The sequence below is a fragment of the Lepisosteus platostomus genome, chromosome 5 (assembly GCF_059453375.1).
Source record: "Lepisosteus platostomus isolate fLepPlt1 chromosome 5, fLepPlt1.hap1, whole genome shotgun sequence".
Taxonomy (NCBI): Eukaryota; Metazoa; Chordata; class Actinopteri; order Semionotiformes; family Lepisosteidae; genus Lepisosteus; species Lepisosteus platostomus.
The window spans coordinates 7,777,411-7,795,044 of record NC_142615.1 but is presented as its reverse complement, the minus strand read 5'-3'; the positions used below and the strand labels follow the sequence as shown (position 1 = coordinate 7,795,044).

General features: G+C 55.1%; 9 non-coding genes across 9 annotated transcripts; 6 read left to right on the top strand and 3 right to left on the bottom strand.

The window, feature by feature from the left end:
• Positions 1 to 10,738: 10,738 nt before the first annotated feature.
• On the top strand, positions 10,739 to 10,811 carry trnaf-gaa (transfer RNA phenylalanine (anticodon GAA)). The gene has a single exon. It is a non-coding gene; the product is annotated as a tRNA-Phe (tRNA).
• A 109-nt stretch (positions 10,812 to 10,920) lies between these two features.
• On the top strand, positions 10,921 to 10,993 carry trnav-aac (transfer RNA valine (anticodon AAC)). Its single transcript has one exon. It is a non-coding gene; the product is annotated as a tRNA-Val (tRNA).
• A 1,340-nt stretch (positions 10,994 to 12,333) lies between these two features.
• trnav-cac (transfer RNA valine (anticodon CAC)) lies at positions 12,334 to 12,406 on the top strand. The gene has a single exon. It is a non-coding gene; the product is annotated as a tRNA-Val (tRNA).
• A 621-nt stretch (positions 12,407 to 13,027) lies between these two features.
• Positions 13,028 to 13,099, bottom strand: trnad-guc (transfer RNA aspartic acid (anticodon GUC)). The gene has a single exon. It is a non-coding gene; the product is annotated as a tRNA-Asp (tRNA).
• A 1,206-nt stretch (positions 13,100 to 14,305) lies between these two features.
• Positions 14,306 to 14,378, top strand: trnav-aac (transfer RNA valine (anticodon AAC)). Its single transcript has one exon. It is a non-coding gene; the product is annotated as a tRNA-Val (tRNA).
• Positions 14,379 to 14,952: 574 nt separating this feature from the next.
• On the bottom strand, positions 14,953 to 15,024 carry trnah-gug (transfer RNA histidin (anticodon GUG)). Its single transcript has one exon. It is a non-coding gene; the product is annotated as a tRNA-His (tRNA).
• A 694-nt stretch (positions 15,025 to 15,718) lies between these two features.
• On the top strand, positions 15,719 to 15,791 carry trnav-cac (transfer RNA valine (anticodon CAC)). The gene has a single exon. It is a non-coding gene; the product is annotated as a tRNA-Val (tRNA).
• Positions 15,792 to 16,412: 621 nt separating this feature from the next.
• trnad-guc (transfer RNA aspartic acid (anticodon GUC)) lies at positions 16,413 to 16,484 on the bottom strand. The gene has a single exon. It is a non-coding gene; the product is annotated as a tRNA-Asp (tRNA).
• Positions 16,485 to 17,508: 1,024 nt separating this feature from the next.
• On the top strand, positions 17,509 to 17,581 carry trnaf-gaa (transfer RNA phenylalanine (anticodon GAA)). Its single transcript has one exon. It is a non-coding gene; the product is annotated as a tRNA-Phe (tRNA).
• Positions 17,582 to 17,634: the final 53 nt, after the last annotated feature.

The following is a 17,634-nucleotide window of genomic DNA, read 5'->3' as shown; positions in this document are numbered from 1 at the left end:
CTGGTGTCCCTAAGCTTCGGCCCAGCACAGTCTGGGGTCCCTCAGCTTCGGTCCAGACTGGGGTCCCTCAGCTTCGGTCCAGCACAGTCTGGGGTCCCTCAGCTCCAGTCCAGTCCAGTCTGGTGTCTCTCAGCTCCGGTCCAGTCCAGTCTGGTGTCCCTAGGCTCCTGTCCAGTTCCGTCTGGTGTCCCTCAGCTCCAGTCCAGTCCAGTCCAGTCCAGTCCAGTCCAGATCTTAGCCGGCACAGAACCAGGAAAGGAACCTGGAAAGAATATTGTTATTGCAGGTGTGAGGGACACAGACACAGACGTCACCATGACATCAAACAGCAAGAGGAGACTCCTCCTTGAATCACAGACACGACCAGGCGGCGCCCCCCTGTCTGCTCACCTGCACCTCCTCTTCCTCCTCTTGTCCTTCCCGGCAGCCAGCTCCTCCTCTCCCTCGCTCTTCCTCTCCTGAGCTACGGTCTCCATCGGCTCGTCCTGGTCTTCTGGCTCCACCGACACGCAGCTCAGGGAGTTAAGAAGGGCGCACCAGCGCTTCTGAAGCAGAGACAGGAGAGTCACGTTAAGAGTCGGACTGGACACTCCAGTACATGAACACTGCACTGAGAGAGAGAGGGGTTCATACAGACACACTGACTGGACACTCCAGTACATGAACACTGCACTGAGAGAGAGAGGGGTTCATACAGACACACTGACTGGACACTCCAGTACATGAACACTGCACTGAGAGAGAGAGGGGTTCATACAGACACACTGACTGGACACTCCAGTACATGAACACTGCACTGAGAGAGAGAGGGGTTCACACAGACACACTGACTGGACACTCCAGTACATGAACACTGCACTGAGAGAGAGAGGGGTTCATACAGACACACTGACTGGACACTCCAGGACATGAACACTGCACTGAGAGAGAGAGGGGTTCATACACACACACTGATTGGACACTGGACAGGAGTAAAGAGAGGATCAGAGCATCACCCACCTTCTTTTTCTTCTGTCTCACAGGAGGTGGTGATTGGACCTCCTCCAGCTGGAGTCCGAGGAGGGAGAGAGGGGGCAGGAGAGGGACAGCACAGGGAGAGAAAGAGAGAGACAGGTGAGTCAAGTGTCCCAAGAGCACAGAGACTCTGCTGAGATCACACTCGCAGGGAGTGAGCCTGGGTGTAGCCCACTAATACTGACCCACTGGACACCACAGGACAGAGAGGAGGAGGAGGAGAGAGACACACTGCCTGGACACCACAGGACAGAGAGGAGGAGGAGGAGAGAGACACACTGCCTGGACACCACAGGACAGAGAGGAGGAGGAGAGAGACACACTGAGGACAGAGAGGAGGAGGAGAGAGACACTGACAGACAGGGCTGAAAGAGAGAGAGACACTGAGACCCAGGGACAGGGAGACAGCAGGCCGAGAGAGAGACACTGACAGACAGGGCTGAAAGAGAGAGAGACAGAGAGGCAGGGACAGACAGACAGCAGGCCGAGAGAGAGACACTGACAGACAGGGCTGAAAGAGAGAGAGACACTGAGACCCAGGGACAGACAAGACGGCGAAACTCCACCACAGACAGGACAGGGGGCAGGGTGGGACCAGCACTGACCTCCTTCCTCTCTCCTGCCGGAAGAGCTGTCTCCACCTCCTCTTCCTCCTGCAAGTCAAGAGACAGGCTGAGAGAGAGACGGGCTGGCGGGACATCGGCGAACAGAGCTGAAGGCAGAGAGCCGGGGAGACAGGCCCAGCTGGGACAACGCAGGACAGACAGAGAGCAGGGAGACACAGGGAGAGAGACCCAGCTGGGACAACGCAGGACAGACAGAGAGCAGGGAGACACAGGGAGAGAGACAGGGAGAGAGGGACAAACACAGAGACTCAGACAGAAGGACAGAAAGACAGAAAGAGCGAAGTACAGACGGACAAAAAGACAGAGAAAAGGACAGATGGACTGATGGACAGAAAGAGAGAAAAGGACAGAAAGACAGATGGACTGAAGGACAGATGGACAGAGAAAAGAACAGAAAGTCAGAAGGACAGATGGACAGAGAAAAGAACAGAAAGACAGAAGGACAGTGAAAGGGACAGATGGACAGAAGGAAAGATGGACAGAGAAAAGGACAGAAGGACAGACGGACAGAAAGACAGACGGACAGAAAGAGATGGACAGAAGGACAGATGGACAGAGAAAAGAACAGAAAGTCAGAAGGACAGATGGACAGAGAAAAGAAAAGAAAGACAGAAGGACAGTGAAAGGGACAGATGGACAGAAGGAAAGATGGACAGAGAAAAGGACAGAAGGACAGACGGACAGATGGACAGACAGACAGATGGACGGACAGACAGATGGACGGACAGACAGATGGACAGAGAAAAGAACAGAAAGTCAGAAGGACAGATGGAAAGAGAAAAGAACAGAAAGACAGAAGGACAGTGAAAGGGACAGATGGACAGAAGGAAAGATAGACAGAGAAAAGGACAGCAGGACAGATGGACAGACAGACAGACAGATGGACAGACGGACAGACAGACAGACAGACAGACAGACGGATGGACAGACAGACAGACAGACAGACAGACGGACAGATGGACAGATGGACAGACGGACGGACAGACGGACAGACGGACAGACGGACAGATGGACAGACAGACAGACAGACAGACAGACGGACAGACGGACAGATGGACAGATGGACAGACAGACAAACAGACAGACAGACGGATGGACAGACAGACGGACAGACGGACAGAAGGACAGATGGACAGACAGACAGACGGACGGACAGAAGGACAGAAGGACAGACGGATGGACAGACGGACAGACAGACAGACAGACGGACAGACGGACAGACAGACAGACAAACAGACAGACAGACGGACAGACGGACAGACAGACAGACAGACAGACAGACAGACAGACAGACAGACAGATGGACGGACAGAAAGACAGACAGACAGACGGACAGACTCTGCCCCACTTGCCTCGTCAGACATCTCCGCCTCTCTCCTTGCCCTCCGCACCGGGGAGCCCCAGGCGGGGCCTGGCGGGGCCGGGCGGGCGATGGGGGGCAGGACGGGTGGGGGCAGGGGCAGGGGCACCGCCCCGGGCAGCAGGGGGGGCTCGAGGGGCATGGCGGCGAGGAAGGGGGGGCGGCGGGGCGGGGCGGTCAGGGGCCGGAGGGGGGGGCCGGGGGCGGGGGGCGGAGGGGGCTCTCGGGCGAGGACGGGGGGGACACCGAGCGGAACGAGCCGGGCGAGCCCGAGCGGGACGAGCCGGGCGACTCTGGGAGCTCCAGATGCAGCTCGGCCGCCCTCTCCAGCTTCTGGACGAGCTCGGGGAGACACGAAGACACCTCGGGATTCTGTCCAGCGGGGAGAGGGGGAGACACAACGCAGGGGGGATGAGACTACGCCTGGACAGGTGAGTGTGGACAGTGAGAGTGTGGACAGGTGAGTGTAGACAGTGTGTCCAGTGAGAGTGTGGACAGGTGAGTGTGTACAGTGTGTCCAGTAAGAGTCTGGACAGGTGAGTGTGTCCAGTGTGTCCAGTGAGAGTCTGGACAGGTGAGAGTGTACAGTGTGTCCAGTGAGAGTGTGGACAGGTGAGTCTCTACAGTGTGTCCAGTGAGAGTCTGGACAGGTGAGTGTGTCCAGTGTGTCCAGTGAGAGTCTGGACAGGTGAGTGTGTACAGTGTGTCCAGAAAGAGTCTGGACAGGTGAGTGTGTACAGTGTGTCCAGTGAGAGTCTGGACAGGTGAGTGTGTCCAGTGTGTCCAGTGAGAGTCTGGACAGGTGAGTGTGTACAGTGTGTCCAGTGAGAGTGTGGACAGGCGAGTCTGTACAGTGTGTCCAGTGAGAGTGTGGACAGGTGAGTGTGGACAGTAAGAGTCTGGACAGGTGAGTGTGTACAGTGTGTCCAGCAAGAGTCTGGACAGGTGAGTGTGTCCAGTGTGTCCAGTAAGAGTCCGGACAGGCGAGTGTGGACAGTGTGTCCAGTAAGAGTGTGGACAGGTGTGTCCAACAGTAAGAAGCTGTCTTACCCTGTAACCCAGCTCAGGGGTGTTAGGGGGTGCTCTGTCTCCTCCCCAGATCTCACCTTCAGGTCTTGAGAAATGACGGACCACTAGGAGACGCTGGAAACGAGGACACAAGACAGAGGTCAGGTCCACAGAGCTCACTCAATCACTACAGCAAGCAGAGACCTCTCGGCCATCAGGACTGTGGGGGTCAGAGTGTGGAGCTGTAGGGTATCGGGAGTTTAGGGGTCAGTGTGGGGAGCTGTAGGGTATCGGGAGTTTAGGGGTCAGTGTGGGGAGCTGTAGGGTATCGGGAGTTTAGGGGTCAGTGTGGGGAGCTGTAGGGTATCGGGAGTTTAGGGGTCAGTGTGGGGAGCTGTAGGGTATCGGGAGTTTAGGGGTCAGTGTGGGGAGCTGTAGGGTATCGGGAGTTTAGGGGTCAGTGGGGGGAGCTGTAGGGTAGATGTCGGGCACCGGGCCCACCACAGGGCGGCCGGTCCAGTCTCGCGGAAGGCGACCGGGTCAGACTTACGGAAAAGCACCGGGATTTGGGCCGGGACCTCTTCCGCTGCCAGTCCGGGTTCGGCCTGACCGGTGTGACCTGTGAAGACGCCAAACAGCCCATCTCCGAGACAGCTCTGACCACATAGCCCAGCCCAGTCGTGTCGAGACTAGAGGCCTTGGGCAGTCTCTACAGTGTGTCCAGTGAGAGTGTGGACAGGTGAGTGTGTACAGTGTGTCCAGTGAGAGTCTGGACAGGTGAGTCTCTACAGTCTGTCCAGTGAGAGTCTGGACAGGTGAGTGTGTACAGTGTGTCCAGTGAGAGTGTGGACAGGTGAGTGTGTACAGTGTGTCCAGTGAGAGTGTGGACAGGTGAGTGTGTACAGTCTGTCCAGTGAGAGTCTGGACAGGTGAGTGTGTACAGTGTGTCCAGTGAGAGTGTGGACAGGTGAGTGTGTACAGTGTGTCCAGTGAGAGTGTGGACAGGTGAGTGTGTACAGTGTGTCCAGTGAGAGTCTGGACAGGTGAGTGTGTACAGTGTGTCCAGTGAGAGTGTGGACAGGTGAGTGTGTACAGTGTGTCCAGTGAGAGTGTGGACAGGTGAGTGTGTACAGTGTGTCCAGTGAGAGTCTGGACAGGTGAGTGTGTCCAGTGTGTCCAGAAAGAGTCTGGACAGGTGAGTCTCTACAGTCTGTCCAGTGAGAGTCTGGACAGGTGAGTGTGTACAGTGTGTCCAGTGAAAGTGTGGACAGGTGAGTGTGTACAGTGTGTCCAGTGAGAGTGTGGACAGGTGAGTGTGTACAGTGTGTCCAGTGAGAGTCTGGACAGGTGAGTCTCTACAGTGTGTCCAGGAAGAGTGTGGGACGTCCAGAGGCAATCTGTGCTCTCAGAAGGCCATAATGGACCTGCAGCTTGGTTTTCCTCGGACCCGCGACCCTGTCTCTTGAGCCGAGACGTGTCCTCAGTCAAGATCACCACTGGAAGTGTCTCTCCTCGTCTAGAGGTGTTACCGTGAGACCTGGTCTGTCAAGCGCTTTGCGCTGCTATGTGTGTGAAAGGTGCTCTATCAGTGAAGTTTATTATTATTATTATTATTATAATACAGCTAGCACTGCTGGGGGCGGAGAGGCCAGTCGGAGGAGGGCTGGACACTGGACGCTGGACGGCGGGCGGGAGGGGTGGACTTACGACGCCTCGCCGGGCCCGGGGCCTGCTGCGACCGCGCACGGCCGTGCGGCATCTCTGTCGGTCCATCGTCCTGCCGAGACAAGCAGAGTCACAGAGGGGAGGGGAGGGGGCGGAGCCACACAGCTGGGCGGCTTGTTCCCCACCCCCGCCCCCCTCTGTGTATAGAAGAGCCTCCTGTCCTGACTGGAGGACCTCACCCAGCTGTGGCTGGAGAGAAGCCAGGGTATCGGCTTCAACCACAGGGCTGGGCGGCTTGTTCCCCACCCCCACCACCCTCTGTGTACAGTAGAGCCTCCTGTCCTGACAGGAGGAGCTCACCCAGCTGTGTCTGGAGAGGAGCCAGGTTATCAGCTTTGTTCCACAGCCCCGCCACCCTCTGTGTAGAGAAGAGCCTCCTGTCCTGACTGGAGGAGCTCACCCAGCTCTGTCTGGAGAGGAGCCAGGGTATCAGCTTTGTTCCACACCCCCGCCACCCTCTGTGTACAGAAGAGCCTCCTGTCCTGACTGGAGGAGCTCACCCAGCTGTGTCTGGAGAGAAGCCAGGGTATCGGCTTCAACCACAGGGCTGGGCAGCTTGTTCCCCACCCCCACCACTCTCTGAGTAGAGGTGCACCTCCTCTCAATATCTTTTTACAGCACGATCACACCCAGAGTTGAGTAACGGTAAAAAAAACAACGTATTTCTCCACTTATTTTGTTATTTCTCACTTTTGACTGACTTACCGATTTCACGGGGATTCTGAAGAGCGTTTCTGAAGTTGAAACTAACGATCTAAGTCGAAGTAACTTTATTGGAAGAAACACGTGTTTAGAAAGGACTATATAGCGCTTTCCTCCTCCTCTTCTCTCTTCACTCCTCTGAGCTCATGGGGCTCCGGCGCCGCCCCCCCGCTAGAATCCGCCGCTCTGTGACGTCAGGCGGCTCATTGTGACGCCACCGTGACGTCACCCCCCCCCCCCCCCCCCCCCGACGCGCTCACGGCTCGGCCGCGAAACAAAAATGGCCGTCATTTTTCACGGTTGTTGTTTTTTTTGGGTGGACATTTTATTTTTCCCAACTCTCGGCGGCCAGCCGGGTGTCCCTGTACGACCCCGGTAGTCGCCACCTCGGACAGGCAGGGGAAACGGGTCCAGCTGTTTCCGGCCCAAGGCTTACAAAAGCTGCACTTGAATTTAAAGACAAAATCACGTCGAGGGCGCATTCAGCACCCCCACGTCCAACACGGGTTTCCGTGGGGTTTGGTTCAGTGAAATTAGACCCCCCCCGCCGACCCCCAAATCAAAGAAAGACCAAACTCCACCCCCCTCTAGCGCCCAAGGGCGGAAATTTCGGGCCACGCCACGTCCAAAAAACACGGGTTCCCCCCGTCCTGCGGTGAAAAGAGACGCCATTTTCTTTTCCGAGCGCTGCGTGGGACCTCACGACCCCCCCCCCCCAAAAAAAAAAACGGGCTTCGCAGACGAGGAAAACCGGGCACGTCGACCTCTCTACAACACCACCCGGCCGTTTCTGTTTCAAACCGTGAGAAAAAAATAAATACAATTTCGCCCTTCACCGACCGCCGCGCAAAAAAACACAACTTCACGCTACAGAAACGGCCTGTGTGAGGGGGGGGCACGGGAAAAAAATAAAACCTGCGTGTTTTCGGCAGAGTAAGCTCAGCGGGGAAACTCCCTGAATCTCGGGGTTGCTTCTTGAACCCCGAAAACGACCTTTTTTCTCTCTCTCGTTTTCTTGGTGTCTGGGACGTTCACGAACTCCGCCGCGTCGGTGCGATTCCCAGCGGGACTTGAACATAACGCCCCCCGTGGAGCCACAGCGCCCCCGTGTGGCCGAGAGGACCACCACCCGCAGGGCTGAGCTTTTACTGCCGTGTCCCGCTTTCACTCTGGCGATGAAGGAGGGAATCAAAGAGGAGAATTAATATTGTGATCCACCAGTCCATCACAGGACACACACACACCCTGGACAGGACAGCAGTCCATCACTGGACACACACACCCTCACACACCCTGGACAGGACACCAGTCCATCACTGGATGTTCAGGGTCGAGCTCTGTCGGCTCAAAAGCAGCGCAGGACCTGCAAGAACAACAGAAAGATTAGCATCCAGCGGGGGCCTCTTAGTGAGCCCAAGAGCTCATCAAGAATCGGCTCCAGCAACAGGGCTGGGCGCATTGTTCCATTCTCCGCCCACTCTCGGTGTAAACAAGTCCCTCCTGGTCTCTGCTTGAAATGCACTTTCCTGCGTTTGCTTTGGTGTAACTGGCTTCCCCTGCATGGGCGAATGTGAAGAAGATCCTTAGTAAGTCATTGAAGAAAACCGAGAAGAGGTCGGAGTGGCCTCTGTCGTTCATCAACGATCCAGTCAGGCAGTACTCCTCTGTAAAGCGCCGTTCGTTCACGTCGATTGGCTTTTTTTTGCCTTCATTCGTGCGAGTAGTAAAAGCAGACGCCCCTATTCTGCCGTGACCCGGATTCGAACCGGGGATGTTGCGGCCACAACGCAAAGTACTGACCACTATACGATCACAGCGAGTTACCGAGACACACGCAGCAGGGCAGAAAGGGCTGTGCTCTCTTCGTGTGACATAATTCGGAAAAGTCCTGACGTTGCATTTCAACTGAGCCCCAGTATACATCGACCCTTCGACACTCTGAGTGACAACTCTCTTGCGTGTTTTCTCATATTTATGTAGTTTGCTTGCATGATGCCGGGAACAGCATGGTTGTTCGCTGCCATATAGTCTAGCGGTTAGGGTTCCTGGTTTTCACCCAGGCGGTTCGACTCGGTTTTGCCTCCTGCTTTCCAAAAGATCAGCACCGTGTACGAAAGAGCCGCATTAAAACTACTCGAACGTGCAAAACGTGCGAGAAGAGGGGGCGCTTGTTTCCAACCGAAACTTCTCGCGTGTGAGACGAGCTGATCATCGCTGTGGGAGGGTTACTCTGGTAGACAGGGCTGACCTTCGGCAATAGGATTTATAGTCTCCAAGATGATATTTGCACTTTCTGGAGAGGCGATTTTCTCCACTTCAGTAGCCCGATTTCGTCGATTGCGTGGAGAGGGCTGTAGAATGTGGCGCCGCCTTTCCTGCTCCGTCCATGACAGGCGTGCTGGTCTCTGGAGAGAGAGCACGGTCCATCAGCGCACTCCAATAAAGGCACTGGAAGCAGCTGAATCGCATTGGCGAAGCTCAGCGCTGGGCCGCTGGGCACGTCTTACCACCGTTTCCGTAGTGTAGTGCTTATCACGTTCGCCTCACACGCGAAAGGTCCACCGGAGTAAAGTTAGCTTGAAGTTCGAAAACGATTTTGGCACGCCTGTAGCGTTTACACGAAACCTCTTAGAATCGCGAGAATACTTGCTTTGTGTATAAAATACATTGTGAATGCTTTCTCAGCCTTTACTTTTTCGTTTATATGACATTTTTTTGACCAATCACGAATATTATTTTGTCCATATCTTCGCAACGGAAGCACAGAACGCCTTCAAACCAAATACATTTTAAAGACCACGACATGTGGATATTTCCACAGCCTCTACATCAAAGTATCAGTGAGCTAATTATCTTTTTTTAAACCTCCGGTTTTTCATCGATGCGTAATTACGCACTAACTGGAACCTGGGGGACCGCTGTATACACAAGATCACAACGCGAGAAATACTGTTCAATACGGCTTCATGCGAAAAACCCGTATATGACTATAGGCAACAGAATAGTGCAGTCTCCAATTACTCAGACTGTAAGCACGCGAATAAAGCTTTGTCTGAATTCTGAAACCCTTTCTTTACGTCCTGTTTTCATTCAGGTAAGAGTCAACTATATGCACAATACTACTGACAGCAGGAAGATTAAAATATTCTTTACTCAGCAGCTTATTAAAAACAGCTCCCATGATGTTCAAACCGATTTTTTACACAGAACACTGACACAGCTTTGCGTTCTGAATCTCTTTTTCTCGTGCGTTTATTTAATGTGGCACAATGCACTGGGATAGGGGTATTCTGTACACAAACCAATAGCATTTAAACCACAGCACCCACAATGCTGCAAGTAAGTGTTTTGCACACTAAGCAGAGAGCGATGTCTTCCTCGTTAGTATAGTGGCGAGTATCCCCACCTGTCACGCGGGAGACCAGGGTACATCAGAACATGCATTGAAGTGAAAGCAGGATGCGCTGCGACATCCACTGTGCAGATCCCGCCACACTAAGAGGTGAGTGGGTCTGTTCGATCACAGCGCTAGGCGAATCCCTAAACAGTGTGCGTGGCAACAAACGAAACGGGCCTGTTTCCGCCCGGTTTCGATCCGGGGAAATCGGGCCCAGTAGTGGCGGGATCTGTACAGTGCATGTCGCAGCGCTTCAATGTGCTTCCTGATGTCCTACCCCGAGTGCAGAAAAGACAGCATCCACAGCAACAACAGCTCAGGTCTCTGCACAGGAGCTAAGCTGCCCTCATCTCCTCTGCTCTGCGGCTCCTGCGGAGTGGAGTCCTGCCTGGAGCCGTGTTTGCAGGCGGCGGCTCCCCGCGCCCTGTCTGTGCGTCGTGTCCAAGAGCTCCTGGGAGGAAGAGAGAGCCCTCCCACTCGGGGGCTTTTCCACGGTCTGTGTGAGGAGGGGCGGGTGTGTCCAGTAGCTTATCGAGCGGAAGCCTGGGGCGGCGGAGAGCTGTGATCGTGCAGACCTTGAGGTGTCACCTCTTTGTCTGCTTTCCCGCCCCCCCTCCGCCCAAGCTCTGCTCCAAAGTAGCCCGGCAACCCCTCACACCTGCACGTGTCACAACCTAAGGTGCGGTCATGAGACACCCATGGGGTGTCGTTCTGTTCTTGCTAATTGTTTCCTGCCCGTCGCAGGCAGGAGTCCATGCGAGGAAGATGCGCTGGACAGAGCTCAGAGGGCGCAGCTGGGTGGCTTTCCTTCTGAGTGACGTTCCTGCAACACTCTCCCGCTACTCTTGGTGCGCTCATGCCACAACACAGGAAGGCTGGAGCAGGTGGCTGTGGGCTTTGCGCACTGCCGAAATAGCTCAGTTGGGAGAGCGTTAGACTGAAGATCTAAAGGTCCCTGGTTCGATCCCGGGTTTCGGCATTTTGTTTCATCGCGCCCTTTGTTCCTCTCTCCAGCGCCACCTGCCTAAAGTGACGCGTCCCTTTCTCAGCCCGAAACGCAAGCGAGACACCAGCAGCAGTCCCTCCAGGTTTCCGTAGTGTAGCGGCTATCACGTTCGCCTAACACGCGAAAGGTCCCCGGTTCGAGACCGGGCGGAAACAGCCTCGTTTTGCACGCTCCTGTACTTCACAGAGGTCTTGAGCGACCGGTCATTTGTTCCCAATGTATTTCCGGTGCCTTCGTGCACTCTTGTACCAAACGCACGTTCCTTCTGTACGCGGAGCCGATCATTTGCAATTGGGCTGTGCCGACAGACCAGGTCGAGCTCTGTCGGCTCAAAAGCAGCGCAGGACCTGCAAGAACAACAGAAAGATTAGCATCCAGCGGGGGCCTCTTAGTGAGCCCAAGAGCTCATCAAGAATCGGCTCCAGCAACAGGGCTGGGCGCATTGTTCCATTCTCCGCCCACTCTCGGTGTAAACAAGTCCCTCCTGGTCTCTGCTTGAAATGCACTTTCCTGCGTTTGCTTTGGTGTAACTGGCTTCCCCTGCATGGGCGAATGTGAAGAAGATCCTTAGTAAGTCATTGAAGAAAACCGAGAAGAGGTCGGAGTGGCCTCTGTCGTTCATCAACGATCCAGTCAGGCAGTACTCCTCTGTAAAGCGCCGTTCGTTCACGTCGATTGGCTTTTTTTTGCCTTCATTCGTGCGAGTAGTAAAAGCAGACGCCCTTATTCTGCCGTGTCCCGGATTCGAACCGGGGTTGTTGCGGCCACAACGCAAAGTACTGACCACTATACGATCACAGCGAGTTACCGAGACACATGCGGCAGGGCGGAAAGGGCTGTGCTCTCTTCGTGTGACATAATTCGGAAAAGTCCTGACGTTGCATTTCAACTGAGCCCCAGTATACATCGACCCTTCGACACTCTGAGTGACAACTCTCTTGCGTGTTTTCTCATATTTATGTAGTTTGCTTGCTTGATGCCGTGAAAAGCATGGTTGTTCGCTGCCATATAGTCTAGCGGTTAGGGTTCCTGGTTTTCACCCAGGCGGTTCGACTCGGTTTTGCCTCCTGCTTTCCAAAAGATCAGCACCGTGTACGAAAGAGCCGCATTAAAACTACTCGAACGTGCAAAACGTGCGAGAAGAGGGGGCGCTTGTTTCCAACCGAAACTTCTCGCGTGTGAGACGAGCTGATCATCGCTGTGGGAGGGTTACTCTGGTAGACAGGGCTGACCTTCGGCAATAGGATTTATAGTCTCCAAGATGATATTTGCACTTTCTGGAGAGGCGATTTTCTCCACTTCGGTAGCCCGATTTCGTCGATTGCGTGGAGAGGGCTGTAGAATGTGGCGCCGCCTTTCCTGCTCCGTCCATGACAGGCGTGCTGGTCTCTGGAGAGAGAGCACGGTCCATCAGCGCACTCCAATAAAGGCACTGGAAGCAGCTAAATCGCATTGGCGAAGCTCAGCGCTGGGCCGCTGGGCACGTCTTACCACCGTTTCCGTAGTGTAGTGGTTATCACGTTCGCCTCACACGCGAAAGGTCCCCGGTTCGAAACCGGGCGGAAACAGACATCTTTTGTCGCCAGGCACAAAAGGGGATTGGGGATTCGCCTAGCGCTGTGATCGAACAGACCCACTGGACCCACCTCTTAGTGTGGCGGGATCTGCACAGTGCATGTCACAGCGCATCCTGCTTTCACTTCAAGGCGCGTCCTGATGCACCCCAGTCTCCCGCGTGACAGGTGGGGACAGGTGACAGGTCCTATACTAACGAGGAAGACATCGCTCTCTCCGACCCCCGGCATCGTGTCCCGACCCACCGTGCTGGAAGCCGACGCGTGCTGTGATTTCTTTACGGAGCAGAAATGACAACCGAGGAGCCGAAAGATCATTTCAGCATTTCGCGTCTGAACGGAAAACACAAACGACCAACTCGGAATGACTTGCCTTTGACGCTTCTCAAAGCGTTCTTTGTGCATCGAACAGACCCACTCACCTCTTAGTGTGGCGGGATCTGCACAGTGCATGTCGCAGCGCTTCCTGCTTTCACTTCAATGTGCTTCCTGATGTCGAGTCGACTGCCGTGCGGAGGCTCTGAAAGCGAGAGCAATGAAAAGGTGCACGACGCTGTGAAAGAAAACAGAGAAGTGAAAGGCAGTCATTTCTCTAAGGAGGTGAAAGAAAAGCTACTCCCCGTCGGGGAATCGAACCCCGGTCTCCCGCGTGACAGGCGGGGATACTTGCCACTATACTAACGAGGAAGACATCGCTCTCTCCAACCCCCGGCATCGTGTCCCGACCCAGCATGCTGGAAGCCGACGCGTGCTGTGATCCCTTTACGGAGCAGAAATGACAACCGAGGAGCCGAGAGATCATGTCAGCATTTCGCGTCTGAACGGAAAACACAAACGACCAACTCGGAATGACTTGCCTTTGACGCTTTTCAAAGTGTTCTTTGTGCACGACGACTGCGCCGCCTAGCAGATACAAAGGGGTTGTACAACTTTGAACTAGCAAATGGAAGAGGGCTAAGCCCCCTCTCTTTTAGCCCAGGTTCGATCTGTCTCCCAGAATCACCAGGGCGCGCACACACACACACCCGTGCCGTTGAAGTGCTCTGCTTCATTTCTAAGTGCAACTCAACATTCACTCCTACCCCGAGTGCAGAAAAGACAGCATCCACAGCAACAACAGCTCAGGTCTCTGCACAGGAGCTAAGCTGCCCTCATCTCCTCTGCTCTGCGGCTCCTGCGGAGTGGAGTCCTGCCTGGAGCCGTGTTTGCAGGCGGCGGCTCCCCGCGCCCTGTCAGGGCGTCGTGTCCAAGAGCTCCTGGGAGGAAGAGCGAGCCCTCCCACTCGGGGGCTTTTCCACGGTCTGTGTGAGGAGGGGCGGGTGTGTCCAGTAGCTTATCGAGCGGAAGCCTGGGGCGGCGGAGAGCTGTGATCGTGCAGACCTTGAGGTGTCACCTCTTTGTCTGCTTTCCCGCCCCCCCTCCGCCCAAGCTCTGCTCCAAAGTAGCCCGGCAACCCCTCACACCTGCACGTGTCACAACCTAAGGTGCGGTCATGAGACACCCATGGGGTGTCGTTCTGTTCTTGCTAATTGTTTCCTGCCCGTCGCAGGCAGGAGTCCATGCGAGGAAGATGCGCTGGACAGAGCTCAGAGGGCGCAGCTGGGTGGCTTTCCTTCTGAGTGACGTTCCTGCAACACTCTCCCGCTACTCTTGGTGCGCTCATGCCACAACACAGGAAGGCTGGAGCAGGTGGCTGTGGGCTTTGCGCCCTGCCGAAATAGCTCAGTTGGGAGAGCGTTAGACTGAAGATCTAAAGGTCCCTGGTTCGATCCCGGGTTTCGGGATTTTGTTTCATCGCGCCCTTTGTTCCTCTCTCCAGCGCCACCTGCCTAAAGTGACGCGTCCCTTTCTCAGCCCGAAACGCAAGCGAGACACCAGCAGCAGTCCCTACAGGTTTCCGTAGTGTAGCGGCTATCACGTTCGCCTAACACGCGAAAGGTCCCCGGTTCGAGACCGGGCGGAAACAGCCTCGTTTTGCACGCTCCTGTACTTCACAGAGGTCTTGAGCGACCGGTCATTTGTTCCCAATGTATTTCCGGTGCCTTCGTGCACTCTTGTACCAAACGCACGTTCCTTCTGTACGCGGAGCCGATCATTTGCAATTGGGCTGTGCCGACAGACCAGGTCGAGCTCTGTCGGCTCAAAAGCAGCGCAGGACCTGCAAGAACAACAGAAAGATTAGCATCCAGCGGGGGCCTCTTAGTGAGCCCAAGAGCTCATCAAGAATCGGCTCCAGCAACAGGGCTGGGCGCATTGTTCCATTCTCCGCCCACTCTCGGTGTAAACAAGTCCCTCCTGGTCTCTGCTTGAAATGCACTTTCCTGCGTTTGCTTTGGTGTAACTGGCTTCCCCTGCATGGGCGAATGTGAAGAAGATCCTTAGTAAGTCATTGAAGAAAACCGAGAAGAGGTCGGAGTGGCCTCTGTCGTTCATCAACGATCCAGTCAGGCAGTACTCCTCTGTAAAGCGCCGTTCGTTCACGTCGATTGGCTTTTTTTTGCCTTCATTCGTGCGAGTAGTAAAAGCAGACGCCCCTATTCTGCCGTGACCCGGATTCGAACCGGGGTTGTTGCGGCCACAACGCAAAGTACTGACCACTATACGATCACAGCGAGTTACCGAGACACACGCGGCAGGGTGGAAAGGGCTGTGCTCTCTTCGTGTGACATAATTCGGAAAAGTCCTGACGTTGCATTTCAACTGAGCCCCAGTATACATCGACCCTTCGACACTCTGAGTGACAACTCTCTTGCGTGTTTTCTCATATTTATGTAGTTTGCTTGCATGATGCCGGGAACAGCATGGTTGTTCGCTGCCATATAGTCTAGCGGTTAGGGTTCCTGGTTTTCACCCAGGCGGTTCGACTCGGTTTTGCCTCCTGCTTTCCAAAAGATCAGCACCGTGTACGAAAGAGCCGCATTAAAACTACTCGAACGTGCAAAACGTGCGAGAAGAGGGGGCGCTTGTTTCCAACCGAAACTTCTCGCGTGTGAGACGAGCTGATCATCGCTGTGGGAGGGTTACTCTGGTAGACAGGGCTGACCTTCGGCAATAGGATTTATAGTCTCCAAGATGATATTTGCACTTTCTGGAGAGGCGATTTTCTCCACTTCAGTAGCCCGATTTCGTCGATTGCGTGGAGAGGGCTGTAGAATGTGGCGCCGCCTTTCCTGCTCCGTCCATGACAGGCGTGCTGGTCTCTGGAGAGAGAGCACGGTCCATCAGCGCACTCCAATAAAGGCACTGGAAGCAGCTGAATCACATTGGCGAAGCTCAGCGCTGGGCCGCTGGGCACGTCTTACCACCGTTTCCGTAGTGTAGTGGTTATCACGTTCGCCTCACACGCGAAAGGTCCCCGGTTCGAAACCGGGCGGAAACAGACATCTTTTGTCGCCAGGCACAAAAGGGGATTGGGGATTCGCCTAGCGCTGTGATCGAACAGACCCACTGGACCCACCTCTTAGTGTGGCGGGATCTGCACAGTGCATGTCACAGCGCATCCTGCTTTCACTTCAAGGCGCGTCCTGACGCACCCCAGTCTCCCGCGTGACAGGTGGGGACAGGTGACAGGTCCTATACTAACGAGGAAGACATCGCTCTCTCCGACCCCCGGCATCGTGTCCCGACCCACCGTGCTGGAAGCCGACGCGTGCTGTGATTCCTTTACGGAGCAGAAATGACAACCGAGGAGCCGAGAGATCATTTCAGCATTTCGCGTCTGAACGGAAAACACAAACGACCAACTCGGAATGACTTGCCTTTGACGCTTCTCAAAGCGTTCTTTGTGCATCGAACAGACCCACTCACCTCTTAGTGTGGCGGGATCTGCACAGTGCATGTCGCAGCGCTTCCTGCTTTCACTTCAATGTGCTTCCTGATGTCGAGTCGACTGCCGTGCGGAGGCTCTGAAAGCGAGAGCAATGAAAAGGTGCACGACGCTGTGAAAGAAAACAGAGAAGTGAAAGGCAGTCATTTCTCTAAGGAGGTGAAAGAAAAGCTACTCCCCGTCGGGGAATCGAACCCCGGTCTCCCGCGTGACAGGCGGGGATACTTGCCACTATACTAACGAGGAAGACATCGCTCTCTCCAACCCCCGGCATCGTGTCCCGACCCAGCATGCTGGAAGCCGACGCGTGCTGTGATCCCTTTACGGAGCAGAAATGACAACCGAGGAGCCGAGAGATCATGTCAGCATTTCGCGTCTGAACGGAAAACACAAACGACCAACTCGGAATGACTTGCCTTTGACGCTTTTCAAAGTGTTCTTTGTGCACGACGACTGCGCCGCCTAGCAGATACAAAGGGGTTGTACAACTTTGAACTAGCAAATGGAAGAGGGCTAAGCCCCCTCTCTTTTAGCCCAGGTTCGATCTGTCTCCCAGAATCACCAGGGCGCACACACACACACACCCGTGCCGTTGAAGTGCTCTGCTTCATTTCTAAGTGCAACTCAACATTCACTCCTACCCCGAGTGCAGAAAAGACAGCATCCACAGCAACAACAGCTCAGGTCTCTGCACAGGACCTAAGCTGCCCTCATCTCCTCTGCTCTGCGGCTCCTGCGGAGTGGAGTCCTGCCTGGAGCCGTGTTTGCAGGCGGCGGCTCCCCGCGCCCTGTCTGGGCGTCGTGTCCAAGAGCTCCTGGGAGGAAGAGCGAGCCCTCCCACTCGGGGGCTTTTCCACGGTCTGTGTGAGGAGGGGCGGGTGTGTCCAGTAGCTTATCGAGCGGAAGCCTGGGGCGGCGGAGAGCTGTGATCGTGCAGACCTTGAGGTGTCACCTCTTTGTCTGCTTTCCCGCCCCCCCTCCGCCCAAGCTCTGCTCCAAAGTAGCCCGGCAACCCCTCACACCTGCACGTGTCACAACCTAAGGTGCGGTCATGAGACACCCATGGCGTGTCGTTCTGTTCTTGCTAATTGTTTCCTGCCCGTCGCAGGCAGGAGTCCATGCGAGGAAGATGCGCTGGACAGAGCTCAGAGGGCGCAGCTGGGTGGCTTTCCTTCTGAGTGACGTTCCTGCAACACTCTCCCGCTACTTTTGGTGCGCTCATGCCACAACACAGGAAGGCTGGAGCAGGTGGCTGTGGGCTTTGCGCACTGCCGAAATAGCTCAGTTGGGAGAGCGTTAGACTGAAGATCTAAAGGTCCCTGGTTCGATCCCGGGTTTCGGCATTTTGTTTCATCGCGCCCTTTGTTCCTCTCTCCAGCGCCACCTGCCTAAAGTG